Here is a 12,841-nt window from a genome sequence, read left to right as displayed (position 1 = left end):
GGAGACATGCCATCACCTAATCCAGTTTAACAACCACTCTTGATTAAATCACATCTCCAGGGAGATTATCTGATTACAGTTTTAAGCACACAGTATTGAATAGGGATTATTATGCCTTTATGAAATAGGATTTAGATTAAAACATGGCTTTTCTAGGGGACATACATCCTTTCAAACCAGCACAGCCCCCAAATCCTTGAACTGGGACAAAATGGTCTTTTCAATAATTGGGCATGGAGGAACTGGGTATCAATAGCCAAAAGAATGAAAGAGGGTGTAACTTACACCCTACACAAAAATTAACTCAAAGTGGATCAAACAACTATATGTAAGAACTAGCACCACAAAGCTTCTAGAAGAAAATGTAGGGAAATATCTTCAAGACCTAGTAATAGGAGGTAGTTTCCTAAACTTTACACCCAAAGTACAAACAACAAAAGGAAAAAACAGGTAAATGGGAACTCCTCAAAATCAAATGCTTGCCCACCTCAAAAGACTTTGTCAAAAAGGTGAAGAGGAAACCAACTCAATGGGAGAAAATATTTGGAAATCACATATCAGACAAAGGTTTGATTTCCTGTAATATACAAAGAAATCATACAACTCAGCAACAGTATAAACAACCCAATTATAAAATGAGCTAAAGATATGAATAGGCATTTTTCTGAAGAGCAAATACACATGGCTGAAAAGTACATGAAGAAATGCTCATTTTCCTTGGCTGTAAGGGAAATGCAGATCAAGACTACAATGAGATACCACCTCACACCTATAAGAATGGCAGCTATTAAACAAACAGGAAGCTATAAATGTTGGAGTGGATGTGGAGAAACTGGGACACTTATACACTGCTGGTGGGAATCTATAATGGTGTAGCCACTATGGAAGACTGGCAGTTCCTTAGGAAATGAAATATCGAGCTGCTCTATGATCCAGCAATAGCACTACTTAGTACATACCCAGAAGAGCTGAAAGCTGTGACACAAACAGACATTTGCACACCAATGTTCATAGCAGCATTATTCACAATTGTCAAAAGATGGAAACAAACCAAATGCCCATCAGCAGATGAGTGGATCTACAAAATGTGGTACAATACATACAATGGAATATTATGCAACAGTAAGACAAAATGACATCCTGAAGTACATGACAACATGGATGAGCCTTGAGGACATAATGCTGAGTGATATTAGCTGGATTCAAAACAACAGATACTGTATGATTCCACTTTTACATGACCAGCATAAAGGTATAATCAGAGGCTTATAATACAGAATATAGGGGACTTGAGATACAAAGAAGCTTAAAGATGGGTGAACCATTAGCTAATGAGGTTGAAATCCAATGTAAGGGAATAGATAGGGGTGAAGGTGGTTCTCTAGTGGGTCTAGAAGTAATATTACCATAAAGAAGATGAACAAGATTGAAAGGGGTTGTATAGACCTATGTGTCCCACTGATTAACACTAGAAATATGAATTACTTCTTGCAAGAATTACTTCAAAGTTATGATTCCTGTACAAAGAATGTTTAAGTCCAGGGTGCAGGGGGAAAACTGCTATTGCATGCTATGAACTATGTTCAAAAGGAAACCATCAGCACTACCACAGCAACAGCAGAGGTAAATAATGGGAGGAGGGAAAAGAGTTAAGAGGAGGTTTAGATTTCCTATTTGGTGAGGGTGTGTTTACTGGTTTTCTTTCTCTTGGGAACAATGAAATTATCTAAAATTGAGAGTGTTGATAGGCTGTGGACTTTGGGCCCTCTACATGATGCCTGATGTAGATGCCCTCTACATGATGCCTGAAGTGGCTAAAGGATGCACTGACAGAGAAGTAGATTGGCAAACAACAGCATATGCTTATGAATGAAGGCTGTACTGCTACAAAAAGCAACAAAGTCATGAGGCATGCAATGATGTGAATGAACATGTGGGACATTTGGTGAGACAAAATAAGCCAGAAATAAAAGAACAAGAATGATATGGTCACTTTTAGAAAACAGGGGCCTAGGTTGTAAGATTTTAGAGCAGACAATACATTAAGTCCATAGTGATGATTATTATTTCACAGAGGCTGTTTTACATACACAACCTGATATCTAGAGAGAAAAACAAAACCAAACAAGTTGGGGTTAAAGTAATTCAGAACATAGGGGTAAGGAAGACAGTGTCTATATTTTAGAACCACACACACTCTTTGAAACCAATGGAAGAAAGGTTCGTTTGGTCTGGAACTGAAATTTTCTGTAGTGCATAATCTAATTTAACTTATCTGCATAGTTCATTTGAATAACTGAAACCAGAGAGCCAGAATAAGAAAGAGGTTCTTTAATCCTGTACTGGAATGCCTGGATGCATCCAAGAGGATATTAAGCAGATTATCAAAAAGTATTGGCAAAATCCCCTGAGGGATGGGAGAAAGACTATGGAACTATTAAACCTTACCATCAGGGAATCCCCTGATACTGTGTCAAACTTTAGGGACACCCAAATCAATAGGCCATGCCCTCAATCATGAGGCTTACTCTTGTGAAGCTTATGTAGTTACCAGAGAAGCTTAGACTTCCTATAGGCAAGCCTAAGAGTTATGTCTGGAAGACCTCTTTGTTACTCAGATGTGGCTTCAGTCTCTCTAAACCCAGCTCTGCAAGTGAAATCATTGCCCCACCCCCACCCCCGACATGGGGGTGAAAGTCTCCCTGGCGACGTGGGAGATGACTCTCAGGGATGAATCCAGACCTGGCACTGTGGGATCAACAATTCTATCCTGACAAAAAAGGGGGGAAAGAAGTGTAATTAATGAAGTATCAGTGACAAAGAGATTAGATAAAGTCGAGAGACTACTCTGGAGGTTGCTCTTATGCAAGCTTCAGTTAGACCTTGCTACCTATCATAACCTGCCAACCCCCAACCAGGACCATTCCAGCCAATCCTAAAGAACACCTAGGGCAATACATAAGATTCCACAAGGGCCCAGGCACTAGAGTTACTTTCCAGAAAACTACAACCTCCAGGTGGGTCCCTGATCCAGAGAAGTTCTGAAACCTAGCCCAGCCTCTCAATAACACCACATAGTTCCATCTCCCTACCCCATATTAATGATAGAATCTTCCAATATGAAAAATTTAGAATGGCCATAGCACAAACACCCTTAAAGAGAGGGATGGAAAGATCAAACGTGATGGTTGAGATATACAGAGAAGATAGGATTTAACAAAAGAATATGAATGCTGAATCATTACATTGATATCACTTTTAGCTCCAGTATTTTAGAGCAGCTAGAAGTAAAAACCTAAAATTATGGACTTGTAACCCATGTCAAAATCTGAAATATGTTCTGCAACTAACCGTGGTGCTGCATTTGAAACTTATAACTTTTTTGTATATATGTTATCTTTCACAAAAAAAGAAGGAACAAAGGTTGATTGTGATGATAAAAAAATATTAAAGCTCTCTAGCCTCCTAATTCTGGAGCAGTTAGAAGGAAAAATATGAGAGGATTGTCTGGTAGCCCATGACAAACTCTGGGATCTGTCCTGTAACTGCTTGTTGAAGAGAGCTTTGAAAACTATTGCTTTTTTATTTGTTTTGTATTTATGTTATACTACACAATAAAAAAAGTTAAAAATAAAAATTAATGTATAAAAATTTCAAAATTTTCTGAGAAACATAAATTTGGACTTCCAAGAAGCTCAATGAACACCATGTAGGATAAAATGAAAGACATCCACACCTAGGCACATCATAGTTAAATGTCAAAATTGGGGAGTGCATTTTGAAAGCAACAAAAGAAAAGCAACATATCATGTACAAGAGACCCTCAAGAAGATTCACTGCTGACTTCTCATCAAGGTCTGAAGGTAGTGAGACAACACATTTGAAGTAAAAGACTGAATCAAGAATTCTATATTCAGCAAAAATATCTTTTAAAAATGAAGGAAAACTAAGACATTGCAAGATAAACAAAAACTGAGAATTTGTCTGTAGCAAACCTACCTACAAGAAATACTAAATTTCCAGCTGAAATGAAGGACACTAGAAAAAAGATTAAATCTTCATAAATAAATAAAGTACACTAATAATGGTAACTACATAGGGAAATAGGAAATTCAGCATGAATACATTTTTGCTTATAATTATTTTCTTCTCCTGTTTGATTTAAAAGACAACTGCATAAACCAATAATTATAAAACTGATTGATGGGATTACTGTGTATGTAAAAATATAATTTGCATGCCAATAATAATAAAAAAGAACAGGAGACAGAAATATGTTAAAGCAAAATATCTGTGTACTGTTGAAATTAGGTCATTAATAATCCAAACAAGATTCTTTTAAGTTGAGATGTTAATTGTAAACCCATGGAAACAACAAAGAAAATACCAAAAATATATAGTCAAGAAACAAGAATTATATTAAATGACACACTAGAAAATGTCTATTTAACAAAAATGATGGCAGTATTGGAGGAATCAATGAACAAAAATACATGACATGAAGAAAACAAATAGCAAAATAACAGACATAAGACCTACCTATTAAATGGTAATGGATTAAATGTTACAATGAAAACACAGATTTTGGCATCACGGATTTTTAAAAAATCCAACTGTATGCTGCCTACAAGAGACATATTTTACAGCCAAAGGTACAAATAAGTTGAAAATAATATGAGGAAAAAATTAAACCATGAAACAGTAATCAAAATAAAGCCAAAGAGAGGGTGCTCTGAACCACGGGTGAGTCAGTGGTAGAATGCTCGCCTTTCATGTGGGAGACCCAGGTTCAATTCCTGAACTATGAACCCCCCGAAATAAATAAATAAATAATAAAATAAAGCCAGAGAGCCTCTACTAATAGCAGACAAAGTAGACTTGACGATAAGCATTGTTACTAGAGAAAAATAAATTTTTATAAAGATTAAAGGGTCAATTCATCAAGAGACATAACAATTATGAACATATATGTGCCTAAACACAGATCACAAAGTACATGAAGCAAAAGCTGACAGATTTCAAGAGAGAAACAGGCAATTCATCAGTCAAAAAAAAGTTGGATACTTCAATACCCACTCTCAAGAATGGGTAGAATAACTAGGCAAAATGAAGCAACAGAAGAATTGAATCACACTGCGACTCAATTAGACTAGCCTAGCACACATCCATTCAGCACTTCACCCAACAACTGCAGAACACGCATTCTCCTTGAGCACACATGGAGCATTCTCTAGAGAGACCATATGATAAACCACACACACGTAAAAGAACATCAAAAATGAAAACAATTGCAATTACAAGATTCTATAATTTGTGGGTTATCTGACCACAATGCAACAAAATTATAAAACAATAACAGAGAAATCTGGAAAATTCACAAACATAGAAATTAAAAGAAAAAACACCACTCCTAAAAACCCAATGAATCAAAAAAATTCACAAGGGAAATTAGAAATTACTTTGATATGATTGAAATGAAGGCTCAACATATTGAAATTTATAGGATACAAATAAGGCAATGCTCAAGGAAAATCTATATCTGTAAATTCCTATATCAAAAAATAAGGTACAAACAGGATAGTCACATGGAAAAAGAATGAAATGGGATGCCCACCAAACAGTCCACACACACAAAAAAGATAGATCTCAAATCTAAATAAATTGAAAGATATCCCATGTTCATAGATAAGTACACTTAGCATTAAGATGGCAATATTCCTTAAATTGGTCTATAGATTCATTACAATCGCCATCCAAACCCCAGTGGCAAACATTGACAAAATGATTCCAAAATTAATCAAAGTACAAGAAACTCAGTATAGCTAAAAAAATCTTGAAAAAGAAAAATAAAATAGAACTCACATTTTCCAACTTAAAAATTTACTACAATGCTACCACAATCAAGATAGTTTAACTGTCATCAGGACAGATATACAGCACAATATGAATAGAATTAACAGTATGGTAATACTTACATTTATAGTAAATTGATTTTTGATAATGGTGGGAAGCCAAATCTATGGGTGAAAGTATAGTCTTTTCAGCAAATGGCCTGGAAAACTAGATATTCATGTGCAAAAGACTAAAATTGAACCAATACTAATATAATATACACACACATACACATGTTCACACAAAACAACTCAAAATGACCCAAATGTAAGAGCTAAAGCCATAAAACTCTTAGAATAAAACATAGACACATAGGAATAAATATTGGTGACCTCAGGTTAGGCCATGAGTTTTTAAACATGACCACAAAAATTAAAGACCACAAAAGAAAAAAATAGGTAAATTGGACTTCATCAAAATAAAAAACATTTTGCTGCAAACTGTATCCAGAAAATATAAAGAATTCTTATAATTTAACAATTAAAAAGACAAATAACTCAATTAAAAATAAGCAAAAAATAAATGGAATAGAAATTCTATGAAGAGTTGATGGAATGGAGAAATCATGGATAGGGAGAGACCAGGTGAGATATCACAATGATAATCTAGGTTAAAGATGTTGGTGGATTTAGATACAGTGTCAGAGGAAAAGAAAAGAAAAAAAATGAATTTATGATATATTTAAGATACAGAATCAAGAGAATTTAGTTACTGATTGCTGTGGGGAGTGAGGAAAAGGGAGGTGTGAAGTTTGACTCCCGTCTTTCTAAGATGAGCAACTGATGGGCGGAAGTGCTATTTCCTGAAATGGGAAACACTGGAGGAGGAGCTGTCTTGGGGGAAAGATCAAGAGTTTAATTTTGTACTGAAAAAATCTGAAATGGTTGTGTCTGTGGCAAGTTTGCAGTTGGAGATGAATAAATGGAGACCGGAAGAGAGGCTCAGGTTGACCTCACAAATTTGTGCTTTTTTGATGTTCTCAATAAAAACTTAAATTTGGGGTACTTTGACTGTTGTTTTACTTTCTTTGTTCTAGTGCTATGCTTTGTAAACTTCAGGTCACAATTCCTTAGTGGTTTATAAAATTAAAATTAATATTTTTACTTCATTTTACGTCAAATTTTTGATGAGATAGAATTTAAAAAACATTGTATCACTAATAGTAAGAATAAGTACAATGTAAGGGTGCGCGGGTAGCTCAGTGGTAAAACGCCTGCCTTTCACGCAGGAGACCCAGGTTTGATTCCCAGACCATGCACCCCCCAAAAAGTACAATTTAAATAAAATTTGCTTTCATTTTTATGTTTGTATATGTATATGTATGTGTATTTTATGCATGTATATGTATACATAAAGGTCTGAGCATGGGTTAATATGCATGTAAGTTTCTTGAGCAGATTTTTAAAATTTTGTTCACTGATAAATTATTTATTGCTTAAAATGGTGCATGATAGGCCATCACTAAACATCAATCAAATTAATATACATGTGAGTATGTATAAGTATGTCTTTTCACTGGGCTGTGACAAAGAATTTTTTTACTTATATTTATTTGGACATAATTTTAGCCTGAAATGTTGTAAGAAAAATCAAACAATTCCCAATTACTCTACACCCAGATTTTCCAAAAGTTAATATTTTTTGCATTCATTTCTTCTTTTCCCTCCCCTTGTCCTTTCCCCTCTCACCACTCTCTCTCTCTATATATATATAAAAATGAAACGTTTTCTTGAGTCAGTCAGAAACTGCAGACATTGATGTCCCTTTCTTCCCAAATCAGTTTTTGAATTTTCTTATTTAACCACAATAAAATTTTAAAGCCTAGGCAATTCACATTGAAATAGTACTATTTCCTAGTTTACAGATCATATTGACATTTTTTTACAATTGTGCAATAATGTCTCTGACTGCTATTAAAATCCACGAGGATGTGTTGCTTTTGTCTGTTACGTCTCTTTAGTTTCTGTTAATCTGCAAGAGTTCCCAAATCCTACTTTTTATAAAATACATTCTGACTGTGAGTCATGGTAAAAACTTTCCTGGTAGTTGCTACTTTAGAGAGTAGTTAGAATCTAAAATACAGACTGGTGGGTCCCAGATCCCATCAGGATTTAGGACTACGGAAAGGAGAGAAATGGCAACTCCATATTACTGAGTTTGGGATCTGAGAGGATACTGGGACCTATTGTTGGGAAAATGAGGTTAGGGAGATCTTTGTTTTGAGGGTGTGCAAAGAAGCTGCTGGCTGATCTGAGACAGTGGATTTCAAGGGAGAAGAGAGAACCACCATCCCAGATCTCTGCAAGGGGATGGAACACTTCTGACACAGCCCTCCTTGGATAGTTGGACTTGGATGATACCTGCAACGGGACCTAAACAAAGAGATCCCTGAATCCTGAGACCTGAGAAATCCAAGCCAGAAGCTGACCATATGTGGCAGCAGGCTCTTTGGAAATCACAAGGGCGTCTACTCACCTAGGTAGCATGTGTTGTCACAGCTGTGTGGCAGCCAGAAGCAACAGTAATAATGAGGATGGATAGTATTCCAGAGTTTTCCATTGTGAAACCGACTCACCACACCCGAACCTCAATTTGGACTATTTACATTCGCAGCTTCTTGAGTTCTTCAAGAGAAACATGGATCCCCAAAGAGAAAATACTTAAATGTCTGGTAAACGGAAAGTTAGGGTTCTCAATGAGCATGGGCTTTAATCTGAGTTGTAAAATATAAATATCTGTTGTATTTGCAGGAATGAACTTTTGGAACAAGTTATGTCTGTTACACACTTTTTAAAAAATAGGAGATGGAGAAAAATCTCCTGGGGAGAGATGACAGAGTAAAAGAGCTGAGAGCTGCAGCTGAGGAACTCCACATTTTAAAATCACCCAGAGAAGTAGTTGTTGAAGGAGACAAAGGAGCAGCCACAGAGCACAGGGGAAACCAGCAGAAGGTGGGTCATGTAAGCCAAAGGAATAGAAATTTTAAGTTGGCAGAAATGTTACTACATTGCTGGGGTTTATCTGGAAGTGTTTGCATCATAGGAGCAAAGAATATTAGTATGCACTTAATGAATGCCCAGAATTTTCTGTGTTCAGTATATCAGGACTTATGGCCATCGGCCGTGGAAACGCATCCTGCTATCCTGGGGTGTCGGGGGTGAAAAACAGACTTGGAAAATGGACAAAAGCAAGGGAGCTAGCATGGACTGGACGGCAATCACTGAGTCACCGCTGAGTCATGTTCATGAACAGGTCCCGTGTGGTCAGGCTGTGGCTCCTCCACCATGTTCCCTCAGATGAGGGACTCATTCCTGAGCTTTGGGCCATATCTTCCTATTGATGCAGAAGCTGGCTATGACAGCAACTTTCCTCTGATACCCATGCTTCTCTGCCTCCCCCACCCAATCTTTTGCACGTAGCGACAGTCCTGACAAATGTATAGCCCTGTTCAATCACTCAGTGCACAGCCCCTTGGGCTGCAGATGCCATGCTTCTTGGCAACTGGGACATGTGCAGGGGAAGAGAAGATCCTGCCACCCTTTGCCTGTCAATGTCTCCCACAAGCCATTTCTCCCCAATTATATTTTTTCCTGTTGCAGTCACTAAGGGCCAGTCAGAAAGGCGGTTGGCTGAGCAGATATTCAACCAGGAAACAAAATGCCTTGGGTGGGTGGAGGGGAGCACTCTCTTAGTTGGACCATTCTTCTCCCAAGCGGTGGTGATTGGAAGAAATGGTGCTCCTTCCCAAACACTGTACTTTCCAAATGATGACCTTCCCTTCTCCCAGTCATTCCCTTCCATCAAGGAGAATAGGGTAGGGTAAAGGATGGGAATGTGGGGTGTTTTGCTGAATAGATGCCATGCAGTAGGCTCCAAAAGATGATGGCTAAACACAGTGGTCCAGTGGCCTACCCAGGGTGGGGTGGGGTTGCAATTTACCACAGTCTAGACAATTGATAGAACTTAGATCAACATACTATTTTTGGGAGAAGGAGCATGGAGTAAGAAGGAAGCCAATATTTAGTTGGTTTTATTAATTGTTTTTGAGCTCTTTACAGACAATGTACCTCTTTGCTGACTGCAGCCTCTCCCCACCCTTGAGATACCCCTGGAGATCGTCTGACCTTAGAAGAAGGATTGTTTAAGTGGTCATGAGTAAATTTCCAGAATATCAGGGGAAAATCCACCTTGAAATCCTGTATTAAAATTTCCCTAAATAGGAGGTCAGGAAAGGAATTGGATGATTGACAACCAGGGGGAAAAAACAGAACAAATTTTCACTACAAGGAGTTCATAATTAGAGAGGAGATGTGTGTGCATGTCTGTACAGGCACCTGTGTACACAATATTCTTTGCATACACCCAAGGAACCAAGGTTGTTTACAGATAGGTGAATTAGACAAGCTCTTACTTGGAGGATTTGAAGGGTGTCAAATTTCTGCCCACTGTCAAGTTTCCACAGTGCATGCATTTGCAATTTTAGAGAGTCATTCCTTTGTGAACATGAACCGTTTTCTCTTATCTCCTCTTCAGAAATCTCAGTTACAATCTGATCCTTCTCTAGATTTTCAAATGCTTCATCTCTGTAAGTTGTTACTTAGTACTTCATATTTGCTTCAGGAGAACCTCACAAAGCCACCTCTCTGTGTGGTACCCGCAGCACCAAATGCAGTGCCTGGCATATTCTGGGGAGGTCAACAAATAAACAGTTAATGAATTAAAATGCAATAATGTACTAAGTGACAGTAACACAATATTGTAAGTGTAATTCACAAAGCTGAGTGTGAGTAGGGCTGAAAGGGAAAGATTAAGGTTGTGCGTGTCACCGGAAGGAAAGCTAAAGGATAAAAACTGGGACTGTATAACTTAACAAAGCCTAGAGTGGACAATGACTGTGGTGAATAGTACAAATATAAGAAAATTTTTACATGAACTAGAAAAAATATATGTCACTATTACAAGATGTTAATAATGGGGTAAGTTCATGTGTCAACTTGGACAGGTAATTGTGTTCAGTTGTCTGGTCAAGCAAGCACTGGCCTGACAGCTATTGTAGGACATTTTGTGGACTTACATCATAAATACGTTGATTGCATCTATGGTTGACTACATCTGCAATCAACTAAGGGAGTGTTTTCCATAATGAAATAATTTTAATCCAATCAGTTCAAAGCTTTAAAGAGACAAGTGATGATGTCAGCAATCAGAAAGAATTTATCATCTCACTTCAGCCAGCCAGCTTCTCCTGGAGAATTCATCAAAAACCTTCATCAGAGTTGCCAGCTTTGCAGCCTGCCATACAGAATTTGGACTCGTGCATCCCCAAAGTTGCTTGAGACACTTTTATAAAATGTGACCCTGACTAATACAGTGGTACATGGGGAAAAATACAATTAATGCAAAGTAAGGTCTATAGTTAACAGTAACATTGTAACATTCTTTCATTAATTGTAACAGAGACACTATACCAAAGCTAAATGTCAATAATGGGGGATATAAGAGCGGGGTATGGGATTTTTTTTTCTTTCTTTTCAGAAGAAATGGGAATGTTCTATACAAATTGTGGTGGTGAATGCATAGCTATGTGATTATACCAGGGGCCATTGATTGTATGCATAAATCAGTTTTATTTTTATATACTAGTTACAATAAGAAAATTATTCTGGTTGCTTTCTAGATGATCATCCACAGGTTGGGTGATCGTGTAATTTTTTATTGAAACTGAGTCATTATAAGTTATAAAAATGAATATAATTAATAAATGATGATTAAAACGTTTTTAAAGTGCAATTATGCCTGAGAATACTAAAAATCTAAGCACACCAAGGGCTCTCAGGCTGGCTTCCTCCTTGGAGGAAAGGTGGAGGTGAGCCAGAGAATGCCAGGTTCCCTTGGGCTATTAGAATGTTAACAAGTTGGTGACTCACCAAAATAGTGAATCAGAACATCTGGTACCTATTCCTGCTTCATTAGATAACCTTAGACTAGTTATTTAATCCTCTGATCTCAATTCTCTCATCTATAAATTACCAAGATTGGATTAAGCACTCCTCAGGGTTCTTTTCCTTCTCCATTCTCCTCCATGCTATAAAGAAGAATTTCTTTACTTGTTATCACATTGTGTCTCTTTATCTACTTCTTTGATAAGACGTGTTAGCTCCATACCTTAAAACCCTTTAATGATTTCCTATTACCTATTTAGGATCGATTTCAAACTCTTTAGCCGGCATTCAAGATCTTCCCTAATCTAAACTTGCATACTTTCTCAGCATTATTTCCCACCAATCTCCCATTTTAAGCTTCCACTGCAGTCAAAGCTGGTCTATTTTTGGTTCCCCTTTTAAAGTTTTGACTTTGCACCTTTACTTAAATTCTGTTCACATAGAATTCTCAAATCTTCCTGTTTTAACTTGAAAGTCTCCCAAGTTTCCCCATACTTGAAAACCAAACACAAATAACTCTTCTACCAAGAAGTCTTCTATGGCCAGAAGTGATGGTTCCTCCTTTGAGTTCTTGTAGAACCTCTTATTTATACCAGTCCTATAGCTCTTACATAATGCCTGGTGTTTCAAATATTTGTGAACTTGAATTACTGACATCTTTAAAGTTTCACACTCTTTGATGATGGAGACCATTGCTTAGGAATCTTTATATCTCATTTAACCCAATCATGGTGTCTTGCAGGAAAATGGTAGAAGTGAATCTGTATTTTCACTTAAATATTGCACCAAGAACTTTATATAGTTATCCCATTTAATACTTATAGTATTGTGGAGGTACCTAAAATTATTTTCATTTTATCAGTGAGAAAATGAGTTTCTAAGACTCAGAGAGGTTTAGGAACTTGTCAATGGCTAACATGTGGTATGTTGTCTAGATTCACGTCCAGATGTGTCTGACTATAAAGTTTATTAATTTCCCCACGGTTTTAATTTCCTAGGCTGCTCAA

The sequence above is a fragment of the Tamandua tetradactyla genome, chromosome 25, assembly GCF_023851605.1.
Source record: "Tamandua tetradactyla isolate mTamTet1 chromosome 25, mTamTet1.pri, whole genome shotgun sequence".
Lineage (NCBI taxonomy): Eukaryota > Metazoa > Chordata > Mammalia > Pilosa > Myrmecophagidae > Tamandua > Tamandua tetradactyla.
The sequence above is the reverse complement of the archived record's forward strand: the minus strand, read 5'-3'. Positions refer to the sequence as shown.